Source organism: Malus sylvestris, chromosome 13 (assembly GCF_916048215.2).
Source record: "Malus sylvestris chromosome 13, drMalSylv7.2, whole genome shotgun sequence".
NCBI classification, from domain to species: Eukaryota; Viridiplantae; Streptophyta; class Magnoliopsida; order Rosales; family Rosaceae; genus Malus; species Malus sylvestris.
Genome location: NC_062272.1, coordinates 16743456 through 16763649, shown reverse-complemented (window position 1 = coordinate 16763649; position 20194 = coordinate 16743456). Strand labels below are relative to the sequence as shown.

The following is a 20194-nucleotide window of genomic DNA, read 5'->3' as shown; positions in this document are numbered from 1 at the left end:
GTGCTCTGTAATGAAGGTGAGGGAGTCCCTTTTATAGAATAAGGGCTCGCTCCTCAATACATAAATAATGGGTGCTCTCTAATGAAAGTGAGGGAGTCCCTTTTATAGAATAAAGGTTCGTTCCTCAATACATAAATAATGGGCTAAGTCCCCCAAATATTTTTCATGAGGCCCAGTTGCGGAAGCCCAATATATTGTATATAGTGTAGTCCCCCAAGTCTTCAGTCAATAGAGCATGTTGGTTGGAGACTTTAAATTCAATCCATGTATGGGTCGAAGTGGCAGTTGTTCGGAAGCGATTTTTATATACCATGCACTGAAGCTTTGTAGGTGAAGCTTTAAAAGTGAAGCTTTGAAGCTAGAGCTCTGTAAATGAAGCTTTCAAAGCTGATTGACATAAGTGATGCTCATGAATGTTTATGTTGATTGACATGAGTGATGCTCATGAATGTTTATGTATGATTAACATGTGTGATGCTCATGAATGTTTATGTATGATTGACATGAGTGATGCTCATGTATAATTTTGGAGTACTGGACGTACTTTTGATCACTTGGTTGGTGATAATAGAGGGTGAACCTTAAGTGAAAGGATGGAGGGATGGAGGTTGGAGTTTGAAGCCATAGGGATTGGCTCTTTTTGGGCATATGGGCCTTCGCCCTCCACATAACATTCCAGCCCACTATTTTGGGCTTGTCGACATTTTGCCTTTTTTTTTTTTTAGGCATGCTGCCTTCTTTCTTTATTTATGATTACCCTCTGGTGGGTTTATATAGATGTCTCCAAAAGATAAGAAAAGTAAATCACATCATTAAAAAAAGCTGCTGAAGGTGGGTATGGCAGATGGTTGGATAATGGGATAGCATGTGCAGCTGGCAGTTGCCGGGAGGGGGGGCAGGGCCTGCTCAATGGGTCACGCCTATAATTCCCTTCTCTGCATGCCATCACCACCGCAATTATGTATGTTTCTTTCTATCTTATTTTTCTTTACGCTTTTGCTTTTGTTTCCCACTTCATTTCCCACAACTTTCAAAATTGCAGGGGTTGGCAGAGCCCATCTGCATAATTAAATTTGAGCTTTTTCTTTTGCTTTTACTTTCTGCTTTTTTGACAAGCTGATGGACGGAAATGGTGGCATTGTATGGCTCGACAACCGTGTCAGACACTTGGAATCCCTTAGTTTATCATCAAAAGTCGACCTTCCGTCCTCTTCGCGTATTCCCGGACCACCTCGACGTGGCTGCTCAAAGTTGCAGCCTTCTTCCCAATCTTCGCGTCTTCTTTCCAATCTCTCTGACCAAAGCTGTAATCTTCTTCCCATCTTGATCATCTTCTGTGACAATCATTTCACCCTTGATGTTGGGGAAGGTGTTGCAGATTTCTTTGAAGGAAAGGGTCAGCTGGAAGCCTTTCAAGCGGAGAAGCCTAGATTTGTTCTTGTTTCTGGATCTTGAGGTTTGGAAAAACATGAACCAGAGTTACGTAGTCTCCAAACCTAACCAGGTTGTGGAGTGCTCATCGAAGAGCTGTGCTTGCTGCATCCACCAAATGCGGCACGAATCATGACCTTACGATCTTCACCTTGTTGGGCTTCTCCAGAGATAAGTTCACTAGCGAAGCGAAGGCGTTTTGCTGCACGGTGCTGTATCGCGAGACAACCTGCGATCCAATGGCGGAGAGCAGCCAAGGAGTACAGAGCGAAATCCTAAGCTTCTCCTTCGTCCTCGTGAGTTTTCTGAGTAAAATTACCCCTCATCCTGCTCGATTACCTCGGAGTTTCTTAGCTTTGTCATCAATTGCTCCTCATCCTCGCATCCCGGCAACGAGGAATTAAGATTTAGGGTTTGAAGCTCGGCTGTGATTTCGGAAGAAGACGACGAAGAGTAACACGACGGCCTGGTCGCGAAGGGAAGAGGAGTAGGAGGACTCGTCGAGGGGATGACCACTGATTCTTCCAACAAACTGGAGTAGAAATGGTCGACTCGGCGACCCAACTCGGTCCTCGTGTGCATGAACCTAACCAGCGGCCTCTCCATTATCCCCCTCAACAGCTCCCGCTCTGAAACCCTAATTCTCGGGTATTCCCTATCCTTCTCCATTAGCGCCTGTACGGCCTTCTCGAGTGCGATTAAATCGGGTGGCTGCAGGTTCTGGGCGTTGTTGCGGTCGCACCAGTTCTGGATGGTAGACTTGATGGAAAAATTGGGAATCAAGGTGGAGAAATCGGGTCGGGTCCCGTCTTCGAGTTTGGGGGAGAAGCCCAGCTCGCGGCAGAGTTGGATGGAGAGGCGCTCGAAGGTCTGACCCGAAGAGACGACAACAGGGTCAGATATTGATGACCCAGAAATGGGACATAAGAGCTCATTTGGGGGATTCTTTGAGCCGGAATTGGAACGGTAGAAGGAAATCTTCCACCTGTGTTTGCCATTACCGCCTATGCCCAAAAAGGAGACCGTGGAGGTTGCGGCGGCGAAGATATGAGACCTTTCTGGAATTCTGGGCAGATGGGTTTCTGAGGGATTGTGTTGCGGTTGTGTTGGACATGAGTAGGGTACTGGAAGCTGAATAATTAAGGTGTTTTTTCTCGGAAGCTTTGGATTTCGTTTGGTCTTTGCAAATTCACGGCGGAGGTGAAAAATTGAAAGAAAACTGACATAGCTTTTCGTGTCGATTTCCCACAGACGGCGCCAAATGTTGATGCACAAAACTAGAGGGTCTTGGACCAACGTAAATCTGACCGTTAATCTGCAAGAAAGTAAAGAACACAAGATGTATCGTGGTTCACCCAATGTTTGGGCTTTATCCACACTGATATTGATTATATTTCTCTGTAACTATATGTATGGATTACAAGTGTGAAGGGGAGTCCCCAGAGAAAGAAAGAGTTTGAGAGAGCTTTGCTCTGAATATGAGAGCCTCTGTTTGGGGATGTGAGGCTTGAGGATTGTGAGGGTGATGAGTCTCTTTTATAGACTAAGGGCTTATCCCCTTTTACATAAATCATGGGCTCAATGTCTGGAAGCCCAAGTAACGAGGCCCAATATAATATGGTACTAACATATTTAATAATATAATATTAGAATCCTGCTTCTTAATCCGGCACTGCATTAAACGCTTCACTAAGTTAGTCTAGCTTAGTCTAGTCTAAGCCAGTCCAGCTTAGTCCCTGAAGCTAGTACAGTCCGAGATAGTCCGGTGCAACAAACGCCCCCTAAGTATTTAGGATATATGTGTGATCGGCACAATATTGATGTTTGGATTAGCCTAAAATTTACCAATGGAAAAATACATTTTGTTTAAATTTACTGATCCAATAACATTATAGAGGAAAGTCAATCACGTATCACTCTTTTTTTCTTTGAACTTACAACATTTTACATTCTTAAAATTTGAAGTGCTTTTCAAGATGGCCTATGAGATTTCAATCCACTTACATAGCACTAGGCCTAGCAATTCTTGACACGACCTGATAACCCGACACGACACGATACGAAATTAACAGGTGTTCGGGTTGACACGATAACGAATCGGGTCATTATCGGGTAACCCGATAAGCACCTGTTAAGATAACGTGTTAGTTTGGATATACACGTAGGTGACACGATACACGATAAGCAAAATATTAATTTTATAATTTTATAACCCTAAAAAAATACTATAATAATTATATATATTAATTTAATAAAAACTATAATAATTATATATATATATATATATTAAATTAAATATTAAAAATTGGTGACCATTGGATTGGCTTAAATATATATACCATGCAATTTCTTAAGTGTTAGACGTACAAAATAAATAAATTTAAATCTATATAATAAATATATATATACACACACCATTGAACTTAATAGGATACGAATTCTACGAAACTAATTTCAAAAATCCAATCGTCAAACTTGTTTGTATATGCTTCAAGATCGCAAAAAAACAAAACATTCAGAGATTAAGTAATGGGACAAAACTTTTCAACGGTTATCAACTAAAAATCACAATTTAACTGTTATTTTAACTCCGATTTTGATGATTTTTTACAATTACACTCTTTGACCCTATATGAATACAATGAATGAACTCGATCTTCAATTTAAAATATTACACTAGTGGATACTACAAAATCTTATGTTATACTTAATGAAAATATAAATAAACTCTTAAGTGTTAGTGAATCTATTGTTTTTATGGGATATGCATTCTACGAAACTAGTTTCAACGATCCAACCGTCAAACATGTTTGTATATACTTCAAGATCGCATACTCCAAAAATTACAAAAAATAAACATTTAGAGATCAAGTCACGGGACAAAACTTTTTTACGGTTATCAACAAAAAATCACGATTTAACGGTTATTTTAACTTCGATTTTGATGATTTTTTACAGCTACACTCTTTGACCCTATATGAATACAATGAATGAACTAGATCTTCAATTTAAAATATTTACACTAGTGGATACTACAAAATCTTATGTTATACTTGATGAAAGTATGAATAAACTCTTAAGTGTTAGTGAATCTATTGTTTTGATGCGATACGCATTCTACGAAACTAGTTTCAACAATCCAACCATCAAACATGTTTGTATATACTTTAAGATCGCTTACGCCAAAAATTGCAGAAAACAAACATTCAGAGATCAAGTAACAGGACAAAAAATTTCGACGGTTATAAACGAAAAATCATGATTTAACGGTTATTTTAACTCCGATTTTTTTATTTTTTGCAGCTACACTCCTTGACCCTATATGAATACAATGAATAAACTCGATCTTCAATTTAAAATATTTACACTAGTGAATATCACAAAATATTATGTTATATTTAATAAAAGTATAAATAAACTATTAAGTGTTAGTGAATCCATTGTTATGATGCAATACGTATTCTACGAAACTAGTTTCAACGGTCCAACCGTCAAACATATTTGTATATACTTCAAGATCGCATACGCCAAAAATTGCAAAAAACAAACATTCATAGATCAAGTAATGGAACAAAACATTTCGATGGTTATAAACGAAAAATCACGATTTAACGGTTATTTTAACTTCGATTTTGATGATTTTTTACAGCTACACTCCTTGACCCTATATGAATACAATGAATGAACTTGATTTTCAATATAAAATATTTACACTAGAGGATACCACAAAATCTTATGTTATTATTAATGAAAGTATGAATAAATTCTTAAGTGTTAATAAATCTATCGTTTTGATGAGATACACATTCTACGAAGCTAACTTCAACGATCCAACCATCAAACTTGTTTGTATATGCTTCGAGATTGCATACGTTAAAAATTGCATAAAACAAACATTCAGAGATCAAGTAACGGGACAAAACTTTTCGACGGTTATCAATGAAAAATCACAATTTACCGGTTATTTTAACTTCGATTTTGATGATTTTTTACAGCTACACTCCTTGACCCTATATGAATACAATAAATGAACTTGATCTTCAATTTAAAATATTTACACTAGTGGATATCATAAAATCTTATGTTATACTTAATGAAAGTATGAATAAACTCTTAAGTGTTAGTAAATCTATTATTTTGATGAGATACGCATTCTACAAAACTAGTTTCAACGATCCAACCATCAAACATGTTTGTATATGCTTCGATATTGCATACACCAAAAATTGTAAAAAACAAATATTCAGAGATCAAGTAACGAGACAAAACTTTTTGACGGTTATCAACGAAAAATCACGATTTAACGGTTATTTTAACTCCAATTTTGATGATTTTTTTTATAGCTATACTCCTTGACCCTATATGAATACAATGAATTAATTCGATCTTCAATTTAAAATATTTACACTAGTGGATACCATAAAATCTTATATTATACTTAATGAAAGTATAAATAAACTCTAAGTGTTAGTGAATCTATCGTTTTGATGTGATACGCATTCTACGAAACTAATTTCAGCGATCCAACCGTCAAACTTGTTTGTATATGCTTCAAGATCGCATACGCCAAAAATTGCAGGAAACAAACATTCAGAGATCAAGTAACCAGACAAATTTTTCGACGGTTATAAACGAAAAATCACGATTTAACGGTTATTTTAACTCCGATTTTGATGATTTTTTTTCCAGTCACACTCCTTGACCCTATATGAATACAATGAATGAACTTGATCTTCAATTTAAAATATTTACATTAGTGGATACAACAAAATCTTATGTTATACTTAATGGAAGTATGAATAAACTCTTAAGTGTTAGTGAATCCATTGTTTTGATGTGATACGCATTATACAAAACTAGTTTCAACGATCCAACCGTCAAACATATTTGTATATACTTTAAGATCGCATATGCCAAAATTTGCACAAAAAAAACATTCAGAGATCAAGTAACGGGACAAAACTTTTCGACGGTTATCAACGAAAAATCATGATTTAACGGTTATTTTAACTTCGATTTTGATGATTTTTTACAGTTACACTCATTGACCCTATATGAATACAATGAATGAATTCGATCTTCAATTTAAAATATTTACACTAGTGGATATCACAAAATCTTATGTCATGATGATCGATGAAAATTGAGGATTTTGAAAAGGAATAACATGCAAGCTTTGCGTTCCATTGGTAAGGTTTAAACTTTCGAGAAAGGCTTCACAACCTTGAAAACAAAAACTCCTTCATTTTGCATATCCTTGCACATTTAATATTTTGTGATAGACTAGTAGTGTATGAATGCTTGTTTATTAGGCTCTTATTTTCGAGTGTAGATGTAGTACTTAAACGACAAATGTGTTTTAATGTTTTGAAGTAATATTTATGTGGCAATGTGTGGTATGTGCAAATTTAAGAAAAAATATATATTTTTCTTAACGGTCATAATGGGTCATAACGGGTCGGGTCACTTTACCTAGGATCAGACCCAACCTGTTAAGGACCCGTTAAGATAACGGATGTGACACGACACGACCCATTAAGATAACAGGTGCTACACAAAAACGACACGAATATGAAATATACGATCCGTTTACCAGGCCTACATAGCACCATGAGGTTTTAAAATAATATCAATTAATTTGTACATTCCGTCAGTTAGAAAACGTCTAATATTCCATGATGAGTGCTTTTTTATAACTTGTTAGCGAGTCCAATACTCATCGATTCATCAATTTAATAAAGGACAATCATATATTCAAAAGACATAAATCGAGACAATTTTAAAAGTTCATGATGCATATGAGAATATTGAAACTACAATACCCGTTTAAAGAATGACTCCACAAGTTTAGGGTTTAGGATTTAGTGCCACTCTTCCTTACCTCAAATAATAGTGGAATATTCAAAGATTAGTTAAAATTAGTTACTGATGTTGAAAACGGTAAATGAACAAATATTGCGAAAAAAATGTTAGAAAACATTGCAGTGAAAGTCTTCCGGTACGATCATACGGCTTGAGGTTGAAACGTGTATGGATTTCTATGGGTAGATCCAGTGGTATTGCTTTAGCAGTTGGGATTTGGATCTCGCCGGATCCCCTCCTTGGGGATCTTGGGGATCTTGGGGATTAATGCACACGAACCGTTGATAAAAAATTGTACGGCCCAAATTAAATACTTTTTATATTTTTAAAAGTAAAATAATCTCGTTTTATGTGAAATATATAAAAAAGAAAAAATTGCGACCGCATGATTTTTAATCAACGGTCTGTGTGTGTTGATCCCTATGATCCCCATGCAAGGGATCCTGCGAATCCAATTCCAAATTAATGACAAGTTGATCATCAAACACCGTCCGAGAGAACGTCCTAATTTAGGGGGTATGCACTTTTTTTTTACACATTTTTCTTAATTTTGGGCTATCAAAGTGAATGAATTCAAAAACAAAAAAAATATATATCAAAAGACAAAAATTAACTAAAGATGTGTGAGAAGTAAAAAGGAGTGAGTGGATAATACACTCTTAAAGAATTAAACATTCTCCATCTAATAAATTTTTTTGATGTCTTGTTATAAATAAATTAATATAAAGTTAACGTTGAAGAATTTGGAAATTTTCACCGCTATTCCTCTTTACTGAGAGATCTTAGATTTGTATGTTGAAAATTTGGGATGCATGTAGAAAAGATCTGGAGGTCCATTTAGTTTGCAAATTTGGTTTAATAATTTGGTCACCCTAGTGTTATCCATTTCTTATTACTATTTTGAAACAGTTATTAATTTGATTTATCTTAACTATGTTATTGCCCCGATAGTTAGGGTCTTACTCTTCAAATTATCCATTCTCCCTTAGTGTACTCTAAATTAGATATATCGCTTGTATAAAAAATAATAATTTGCCACTTAGTACTACGGTCTGGTGGTAATTCTCTTCACTTATAATTGAAAGATTTTACATTTGATTCTTGCCAAATGCGAATCTGGACCACATGGTTGTTAGCCCATTGTGAGGTTAAGCCCCCTCCCCTTAGTGTAAATAAAATAATTTGTTCAACTAATAATAATAATAATTTGATTTAAAAAAGAGAGATTTTGGATTCTGTCCCTAATCACTAACACTCTTTAATTAAAATCTTAATGGTATTCAATTTTTTTATCAAAGCCCCTTAACTTGGAAAACCTCATTATATCAATATTAATATGTATTTTTCTATATGTTTGACATTTATGAGATTTATAATCCCATATTGTGTGTGTATAGATATGTGGCATATAAATCCTAGATTTAAAGTCCCTCATTATATTACAATGTAATAATATGAAACGGCTACAGTAAAAAGTTTTTTTATTGAATAAATGAATAAAAACAATGTAATAATATGAAATCATAAATAGCAAAAGAATGTATCCATAGTGTTAAAAAATTGTAAATAAGCTATATAGTAATGTACCCAAAAATCCATATGGATACATTATTTTGATTGAAATTTTATTATACCAATATCTTAAAATAAAATTTTATTGATTTGAATACTTTAACTAAAAAAAAAATATTAAATTTTAGTATTAATTTCTCCCTATAATCTTACAAAGATTGATAATTCGTCTTACACTTATCAGATTTTTTAGTTTTTCACAAAATAAAATGTTTTATTTTATATTCTTAAATAAGGGTACATTTGAAATTGAAATAGAGGTACATTTATAGAGTTTACATTAAAAAATTGGGTTCATTTTACATAAAAAAAAAAGTTGGTACATTTTATATATAAAGAAGTGGTACATTTATAAAGTAGAATTGGTACATTATGGATAAATTATGGGTACTAATAAAAAAAAACCTTGACTACAAATAAATCTTTAAAAGAAAAGGGCACAAAAAGAAATTAATATATGGGTACAACTTAAAACTAAAAAGAAATTTAGTACAAATTTAAAAGAGGGGTTGCAAATTAAAATTGGGTACAAACTAAAAATAAAAATATATGATATAAAGTATAGCCATAAATATAAATATGCCAAATGCAATTTTTCTAATACTAAATTAATATATTTTAGAAATTTAATTTAATTACGCTAATATGTAAATATTTTATTATACATTCATTAAAACCTAAGGACCTTGATAAAAAATTACAAAGAAATAAGGTTTTAACCAATAGAATAGAAGAAAGAGGGATGATAACCTAATTTCTCATTTAAAAAACATGTATATATGATGAGAGACATTAGAGCAGTTCCACCGTGGGAAAGGCCCCCTCAGGCAATACACTATGTTATCCATCCATTGAACAGTAACTGCCCTTAATGAACAGTAACCGCCATTTGCATCTCCACCATTGCACTTCAATAGCCATGGCAATATGCAATAAAATATTAGTATTTTTTTTAATTTATAATTAATATTATATTATTTACTATGTATAAATTAATATTATATTATTAATTATATTAATATTATATCTTTCTCATTCTTCCTTCTTCTCTGTAGATTTCCTTCTTCCTTCTTCTCTGCAGATTTGGTTCTGCTTCTTCTTCAATTATGTGTCTTCTTCTTCACTTCCTTATTCCTTATTTGTTTGTTTATCAGAAAACTTCTTCTTCAATTATGCATCTTCTGCATCTTCTCCGACAACCATCTTAGAGGAAGTCACGACTCCGGTTTTGGGAAAGCATGACGCCGACTCTGGAAAAGCCCACGATGTCGACTTGGCCTTTAAAGACGACGGAGCTTCCAAGGACGACCGAGGTCGAGTGGTTGTAAGGTTAAGGCCCAAAAATTCAGAGGAGATGATGGCTGACGTTGCCCTGCATCACATGGCCTTCGGGCTCTTGGGCTGGCAACTTCTGCCAGGCCCCTCCCTTGGGCCCGCTCGGGCTCCATCGCCAGCACACGCTGGACCTCCCCACTCGGGCTCTCTGGCCCTGTTTGAGAGCCAGTTCATCGAGCAATAACCCACGATGGAACTGCTATTAGAACAAATAGGAGCTGGCAATTGGAGCCCTAGAGGGACCCTAAGGTAGACCCATCGAACTGTATCCATCTGGAGAAATAAATGAAATGGGAGCTATAAACATGCAGTTGCAGAGATGGAGAGTTGATAAGGAAGGAACTTGGGATATGGGGAAGGCTAAACTGTCACCCATTCAATTGGTGAAGGTGATCAATCCTTGGCAGTCGCATGTTCCACATTCATGCAAGGACTATGAACTCATTGAATTTGGGGTTTCTATGGTACTTCGGAGCATCAGATATTCAAGACTTTTTAACTATTAGATTTTTTGTTAAAAATACAAAAATTAAGATTTAGTGGCTAAAAATTTAGGAATATAGGATAGAATTTAGAATATTGGGGAGCATCATAAAACTTTTGAAATGGACTTGACCAAATTTGTCTCCATTAGCTTTATTTTTGGTATATTCTTTAAAGGTCAGTTCAAGTTTCAGATTCAGTTTGTACTATTATTATTCAACCATTGGTCTAATCAGATAAACAGACCTCGTGGTGATAAGGTAATCGAAAGATAGCCCTCGTGGTAAAAAAATTAGGATTTAAACCCTCGTGGTAGAGTCCCTTAGCAAATTTAGTCCAAAATTAATTTTTCCGTTGCTTGTCTGTTAAATACAGGAATAAAAATGTATTTTAACGTGTAAGCCTTCTTCCTCCCTCTGCGTTTCATCTATTTATATCTTAAAACAACCCCCTACCAAAAAACCATAGAAAATAAACCATGATCATTAATCTCTTAGCTTCTCCACCCTCATTTTCTTTCTCTCTCATCAAGTTATCCAATTCCAAATCACCCATCTCTGATTTTCCATCAAAACCCAAAACCCACCACCCAAAACCTCTATCTTCTTCCATTTGTTGCTCATTTTCTTCACCAAACCTTGGTTTTCACTGCAAGGATCGATTTTTCATTGAAAATGGCAGGTGCCCACATGGGAAAAGGTTCAAGTTTAGGACTTGTGCGATTCTTGGGTTTGACTCTGGCAACTTTGAAAGTGCTCAGTCGATTTTGGAGGCGGTTGCTGTGTTAACGGCCATAATTGTTGTCCATGAGAACGGTCACTTCGTTGCAGCTTATCTCCAAGGCATCCATGTAAGCAAATGGAAGAATATGGAGGTTTTGGGTGATGGGTTTTGGGTTTTGATGGAAAATCAGTGATGGGTGATTTGGAATTGGATAACTTGATGAGAGAGAAAGAAGAGGAGGGTGGAGAAGCTAAGAGATTAATGATCATGGTTTATTCTCTGTGGTTTTCTGGTAGGGGGTTGTTTTAAGATATAAACAGATGAAATGCGGAGGGAGGAAGAAGAAGGCGTACACGTTAAAATATATTTTGATCCCTGTATTTAACAGAAAAGTAACGGAAAAATCAATTTTGAACCAAATACGCTAACGGACTTTATCTCAAGGGTTTAAATCCTAATTTTTTTATCACAAGGGCTATCTTCCGATTACCTTATCACCACGATGACTGTTTATCCGATTAGGCCTTCAACCATTTTACAGAACTGGAATTTTCACAGCACTGGAAGCTCCAGAAGGGTAAATATCAATCTCAACAACTTGATCAGAAATGTACTTTCCAATTCCTATTCAATATTTTTATACCAAAAAAGATAAAATCCTATTCCATATTCATACTCATACCCACCTGTACATTGAGCATATTTGTATGGGTTCAAATAAATGACTGTTCAGCATCATAAAACCATGAAAGTGTAGGTATTCAACTATACACTTCCACACATGAAGCGATTCAGATTTGAGTTTAAACTTTATGTACGAGAGAGCTATGAAAAACGATTCCTGATCGTTGAAAAGTTTGCATAACAGCTTGTCCACAACAATTTTATAATTTATTTATGCATGAAAGATTAATCACGTTAATTTCTATACTTTCACAATCCATGATTCAATTCAATCAGCTCGTTCCAAGTAAAACAAAAATTGAATTGCAGAGCTAGAATTATTGAACTGACCCGTATCTGAATTGTACTATGGAGTCAAACAACTGATAAGATAGATATATGCAATTATGCATATATATATATATATATATATATGGGGTACTGACTTGAGGGATTTGGCTTGCCTCAGCCTTCAACGGCAAAGAATGATACTCTTCCAGTAAATGTTGGGTCCCAGTTTCTGATCAGTCCCCTCCCTGTTCTCAACTATCGTTTGCTGCATGAACAGAAGGAATTTCAATTTTCCAGTCGTATACGTGCTAAAAAGTAGGACCTCTTTGAACGTACGTCCTTTGGTCTTTGGCTTTCTGTTTTTTTTTTCTTCACTCTTCCACCAAATTTCTTTAATTTCATTCCATTAGTTAACCTTAACATCAAAATACTTTGATCTCAGCCAAAAGCCGAGAAAGGTAGAACAACGAAGCGCTTTAGGTTACCTTCGCACCCATGCTTCATATGTATACTTCATGTTTCGTCTCATCATCTGCATTATATTTCATTTTGTTTAATAATTTTTCTATGTTTGTTTGGAAGTTAATGGTGTTTTACAACAGATTTGGGGTAGGTAGGTAAGTTAAACTTTAATAAAGTTATCATAATGAGACCGAATGTGCAAATGGAGGCTCAAATGAGTTAGAAGTGACGATTGGAGACTAGGAAGTACCGAATAGTGATCGCTTTCATTACCTAGGATCTATCTTGCAAAAGAACGGAAAATTAGATGGAGACCTCAACCATATAATAAAAGTTGGATAGATGAAGTGAAAGAGTGCATCCGGCGTGTTGTGTGACCGTCTTATGCTATTGAAGCTCAAGGGAACATTTTATAGGACGACAATAAAGCCTGTAATGTTGTATGGCACATAATGTTGGGCGGTGAATCATTAACACGTACATAAGATGGGTGTAGCGGAGATGAGGATACTTCGTTAGATGTGTGGGCACACGAGAAATGATAAGATTATGAATAAGGATATCCGAGGTAAAGTAGGAGTAGCCGAAATTGAAGGAAAGATGAAAGAAAATCGGTTACGGTGGTATGGACATATGCAACGAAGGCCTACTGACACTCCGGTTAGAAGATGTGACTACGGAACAAAGGTCTAGGGCCGAAAGGGTAAATGAAGACCGATGAAGACTTTGGAATAGACTCTAAGAAAAGACTTAGAGTACTTTGATCTAACGGAGGACATGACACATAACCGAGCGCAATGATGTTCTGGGATTCATATAGCCGATCTCACTTAATGGGAAAAAGTTTTGTTGTTGTTGTATCGTAATGAGACCGAATGTGTAAAAAATGGTTAGAGATGTAACACAACATTAGTCAACTTCATAATTCTACTACATAAACACAAACATTATATTTAAAGGAAAACTAATGAAAAGGGCTTGAAAACTTTGAGTTTTAATGATAAGGACAAAATAAAGGGTAAAGTGAATAATACCAGGATTGACTTTTTAGTGTAAAAATGTGGTTTTTCGTTAAAGTGAACAGTACCGGGTGCTTTTCGTTAAAGTTCCCTATATTTAATTCAAAACTTCGTGTTAAGTGCTTATAGAGTGAGATATGGACAATTATCACACGCGTGTAAGTGACTATTATCTGTTCATTCGTTGTGAAACCAATATTATTGTAATGAATTCACAATGTGTCAAAGATTGATTGTCAATAATGCTTGGTAAAAATGGCATTCATTGATGGATTGATTTACTAACACTTGTTGGATGATAAATACCTTAGTTCTGTTCGAAATAAACTCAATTCATGTCTTCATGCATTCGCGTGGAACTTGATTTTTGTACTCATGAGTTGACAAAACCCATGAATTCTCTATCTTTGTTTCTCAATAGATTAGACGTTTCCTCCTCCTTCCTTTTGGTGAATGGTGTTACATAGCATGACTTTCTATTGTCTATAGTAATATTCCTTAATATTTGTCAGTCACGTAAATATTTCCACATCACACATACATGATCCATCCACCTCACGGGGGACCATCCCACCCCCACACAGATGATGCCACGTGGGATCAGAAAAATGGTTTGAAAAATAGTCTGTTCATCCCCCAGCCAACAACGCCATCAGGCCTTGGCTCACTTAAGAGAGACAAATATGTAAGAGATCATCAGTCTCTGACAAAAAGGAAGTGAGATTGATTCTATTAGTTTAATCTTTCTTGGCAGCTTCTCTGTGGGATTTTGTTGCTCCTTGTGCTAAAACGGGGCGTGTTGGCGTGCCTGGCTAACGTCATCATCTCCCTCTTTTGATTTCATCTTCTTTCTCTCACAGGCCAAAAGCTTAAAAATATAAAGCAAAAAAAGCAGGGTTTGCAGGCTTTTGCCTTTTTCTGTTCTATATTTTTGTATCTTTGAATGTTTCACTAAACAGATGCTCCATTTTATGAGTGTTGGATATATGTCAATAATCTGTGATAATTTATATATGCTAATAAATAATAAATGCAATAGAAACTAACAGAATATAAACTAGAATATGAATTATAAAACAGACAACTTGAAGATTGAGGCTTGCGTACCGCAATGTCCTTGAAACAGAAATTTCGTCCCTACTCTGTGCTTGTAGTTCTACGGACGTCTGCTTCACCAGGATTCAACGATCAAGTTAAAATTCCAGCACCGGAAAATTTAACTTCTGGTGAATTTAGTGTGGTTCTCTCAGTAAGAAGGTTTATGAATGTAGAAGATGAAGTTTTTTATTTCTGTGATCTAAATGCTATGCAGATGTATGTATATATAGCAGATAGATGCCTGTTTGCAACAGGTATGAGAATGGGGTGTGACTGTTGGGAGACATCTCTTCAGAAGGGTGCTTTGCTCTGTGTTCAGAAAGAACTCTCAGACTTCATCTGAAATGATGAGTCTTTTCATAAAAAATAAATAATTAATTAAATTCGAATTTAATTAAAAAATAATTAAGTAAATCCGAAAAATAATTAATTAAATAATTTAATTATTAGAACCCCAAGGCCCATCTTTTGACAATTAAATATATATTAAATATATATTAATTATAATTAATTATATATTAATTACCAATTAATTATTACACCCCAAAGCCCAACCCCAAGGGTGAGCCCAATTTTAGTCTCCAGGCCTATTACTCCAATCACTTTCTTTAAAGGACAAAACCTTATAAAGTGATAAAATCTTTTGAGAATGGCCAATGTGGGACAAGAAAATTTCTACTCAAACTACTCAAATTTCCAACAATGAAAAAGGATATAAAACCGGTTCATTGTTGCGGAATATTTTGATTTAATAATATATTTTTGTGAATAAAGTTTATATATATAACATTACATTATTTAACTGAGATATTACGATAAAGGTGATTTCATTTTATATAAATTTTCTATCTTGATTGTGTTTTTTCGTTTTCCAATATTACCCTTTTTGTGTTTGTGAACTTTATTTTTTGTCACTTGTGATCTTCTCCTTGTAGTGCTATCTTACACTTTAATGTGGAAACTGTGGAAAAGGGTACTACTGTATGGTCAAATATATTGGCTGTGTTTTGAAATGCTCGGTATGTTCGTGCTTTGTTTATCTGAATGCCAACACTTTACTGCTAAGTATGTTCCTTTAAAGACTAATAAGAAGGACAAAGTGTTCAGATTCAAACAAGTTTATGGATGTTTGTGCAGGGGCTAAATAATCATCATGTGCGCAATATGAGGTTTAGTATCTTTAGAAATCCCGAGTGCAATAGCCCTTAAAGATAATTTGTCTCTAGATCAGTGTACATATATATATGTTCGTGATACTTTTGATACTTTTAAAGTAACTTCGTAAATTCTAGAATGTTACTACTGGCTAAATTAGATTTATATTTGAGTATATTATGTGAAGTTCTTTTCGAAGAAATGTCATTTGAAATTCAATAAAATGACTATTTTTTCATTAAAAAACGAAAGATGAACATAAAAGAAAAGAATGTAAATGAAAATGTAAAAAACGCTATCCATAATCTATCTAATTAATTGTTGAGATTGACAAATTAAGATTTTCGTTTACCACACCAAAGTTCAAAAGTGAGAGTTAAACACCAGTTAAGTTTGGGGTTTTTTTCCCACTGCTTTTGGTGTTTACATAATGTTTTCTTTGCTAAAAACTAAGAAAGTCTGGACAGCTGAATGCAACTATATATATATAGCTCACTACAGTAGCGATCATATTGGGTGCATAGCCACCCACAGAGTATAATACAATATATATAATCAAACCAAACAGGTGAGTGAAATAATTGCTTGATCTGAGTTCTTCTGGCATTATGTGTTTTCTTTGGTTGGTAAATAATTAAAATTATATTGATCAGCAATTCATTACTATATGCTGGAAAAAGAAGTTGTGCCATGGATAACTTTAAGAGTGAGTCATCAGTATTCAGTAGTATGTTTGGTAATGGAAGACCTAGTAATTATTTAGCATGGTAATTATTAACTACTAAATTATAATAACACCTTGATGAGATGGCATAGAGAAAGCTTATATTCTAATGACTTCGATAATTAAGATTATAATACAGAAACATAAGACACCATCCTAGCAATTTCGTGAGAGCGTGTGTGGCTTTGTGCACATATGGTAATTAAACAACCAAAACCCTAAATGTATATTCCTCAATTAAGTCATAATTACCCCTTCAACATGCTCAAATTAACTTTACTAAACACCTCGCTCGATCTCTAACATTTGCTTTATTTAAATATGTCTATAAGATTATATGATATGGATGTGGTTGAGATGCAAAAAGAAGCGGGATCTTATGAGTATGTATGGGAAAATTAATATAACATTTTGCCGGTTGTACACAATTTATCTTAAGGTAATTTAGTCAAAAGTCAATAAAAAACTTTACTATTAAGTCATGTATCAATGACATTTTTTTGTTTTGGACTTAATCAATAATATATTTTTATTAATTAGACATAGGTCAATGATGAATGTCACTTAAGCTTTAAGTCATTATAACAAGTTAGAATTTGACTATTCTATCATTCTCTCTTTCTCTCTCTATAATGTCATATGAGCTTAAGCTATTATAAATACGGATTTTGTGGAGATCCTTCGGACTGATGGGTCTCATCCATTGATACAAACCTAACGGCCAGAATCTCTTATCTTTCCTCTTTTCCCCATAACTCTTCTATTTTTCCCTCACTTCGAAGCTCTCGACCTCGAACCACCAACTCCCCAAATACCAAATTAAATTCAACCCCACCTTAAAATTAGCCCCAACACAGCCATAACCCACCTGACCCACAACCACCAATTGCAGATCCCTCAACTTACCCTCTAAAAAATCAGCTCCAGCACCGCCACAACCCTTAATTGCAAGTCTCATAACCTTAAAATCTCAGCTGATGTTAACAAAACAACAAAGAGTGGGGTCGTGCAAACCAATGTCTTTTCGTTGTAGAGATCTTTTTCATAACTATGGAAGAATTATAGAGAGAGAAATCTCAAAGTTGAAGAAGAAGAAAGATATGACAAATAAAAAGCTAAAACAGTAAGTGATAGCAAAAAAATAAATCAGACTTAGAGTACATATGACTTGTAATTGAATTTGGGGTTTGTTGACAACGGTGGGGTGCAGGGGTGTGAAAGAGAAATAGGAGTTAAGGGGGAAGAGAGGCGGAGGAAGAGGTTTTGGCCGTTGGATTTCTATTCTTATGGAACTAATCCTAAGGGGAACTTTATCCTATAAATAGTTAGAACATGTATATTTTATCTAGGGCTAGGCATGCGTCGGCCCGGGCCCAATTTTGAAGGGATCGGACCGGACCTAACTCGGGTTTAAAAGAAACAGGCCAAATCGGGCCACACCCAATATAACATCTCCGCCGCCGTCGGCCACTGGCATTTGGTGCTCAAAGTCCCATATTTCGCCATTCCTGTAGCGCTTCATTTGGATTTTCACTGTGGTCCAATTGAGTCGTATTGGATTGTAATATACCATAAATAAAAAATTAAAAAAAAATTATAACTTGTCTTTACTGATGCAATGTTAGTGGACTTGGAAGCTAACCTCCCATATCAGCAGCCATCAAAATTCCATTTTTATACTTGAGAGCCACAACAAATGTACATGTTACAGATGAGTACCTTCAAGCAAAAAAATCATAAAAAAAAACACAAAAACTAAAATTAAAGGATTGCAATTTTCATACAAACCAACATACACATGAAAAAGTAAAAATGAAACATTAAGAAATCATATAGGGTTCTCTGCGAGCCTTCAGGATTGCACAATAGGTCGGGTTTGGATTGGTTCGACTCCATCAACTGCTCAAAGATAATTAGAAAAGTTAAATCAAAGTAATTAAACAAAAATCTGGGATTTGGAATTAAGCGCCAACGGAAGCTCGATCTCCTTGTGTCACAAATAGATGGGGATAAACGGAAGAGAACAAGGAGGAGAGGTTGGGGGAGTCGGATGTTTTGGGACTCTGTTGTGGGAATGGCTGATAAACTTAGTGGGAATGGGAGAAACGGGTCAGACCGGGGCCCTGTTTCTTGGGACTTTTGGATCCTCCCCGCCCCGTCCCGTTTGTGTTTTACAATTTTCGTCCCATATCCACCCGAAACCCACCTTGCGAGTCTAAACACACACACACACACACACACACACACACACACTCTCTCTCTCTCTCTCTCTCTCTCTCTCTCTCTCCCTCTCTCCCTCATTTCATTTACACGGAGGAGTCTACTAAATTAAAAAAGGAAAAAAAAAGAACCAGGAAACGGACACAGCATTGCAGTGTCCAAATCCAAATTAAAAAAAAAAAAAAAAAACAGAACTAGGAAACAGATATGCATTATAATGTCTAAATCTAAATGTAAAAAAATAGAGTTAGGAAACAGACACTACATTATAGTGTCTGAAACTAAATGTAAAAATCAGGAGTCACGTGAGGTGTGAAATGCAAGAGACTTGTGAGTGATGGAAAAAATAGAACCAGGAAACAGATACTGCAACGCGGCGTTTAAATTCAAAAGTGAAAAACAGAATGGGAAATGAGCATTGCATTGCGGTGTTTGAATCTAAATGTACAAAGGAACATGTAGGAAGCGTGTGAGTGATGGAAAAAACGAAACCAGTAAATGGACACTGCAACTCAGTGTTTGAATCCAAATATAAAAAACAGAATCAGGAAACAAACACTGCATTGCAATGTCCGATCTGTATTGCCTTATTCGAAATATAAAACTATGGAAAATGGAGTGTTAGTTGAAGTAGATGCCAGCTCTAGTGGCAGATTTTGTAATTTTTGTTTATTTTAAATGCATTTAAGTATCACAATACATGTTTGACCTATTTATAATTGTTGATGCACAAAACCGGAGGGGTCTTGGAATAACATAAATCTGATCATGAATCTGTAAGAAAGTAAAGAACACAAGATGTATCGTGGTTCACCCAATTGTTTGGGCTACGTCCACACTGATGTTGATATTGTTTCACTCTGAATGGTGAATATACAAGAAGGTAGAGGCAGTGTGCTCTCTAGCCTATTTTCTATGTTTGTCTCTCTTCCCATGGCCTAAACATTGACCTCTCCTAATGAGGAGAGTGATGAGTCCTTTTATAGAATAAGGGCTCATCACTTATTACATATTTGCCCTTTCATTTATTACATAATTACATTTGAGTCCCCCGAGTATTTATACGAGGTCTAAATACGGAGGCCCTAAATATGGTACAAACAGTAGTCCTCCAAGTCTTCAGTCAAGAGAGTCTTTTGGCTGGAGACTTGAAATT

General features: G+C 35.3%; 1 pseudogene; it reads right to left on the bottom strand.

The window, feature by feature from the left end:
- Window positions 1–1516: 1516 nt before the first annotated feature.
- Window positions 1517–11295, bottom strand: LOC126595295 (U-box domain-containing protein 38-like; annotated as a pseudogene).
- Window positions 11296–20194: the final 8899 nt, after the last annotated feature.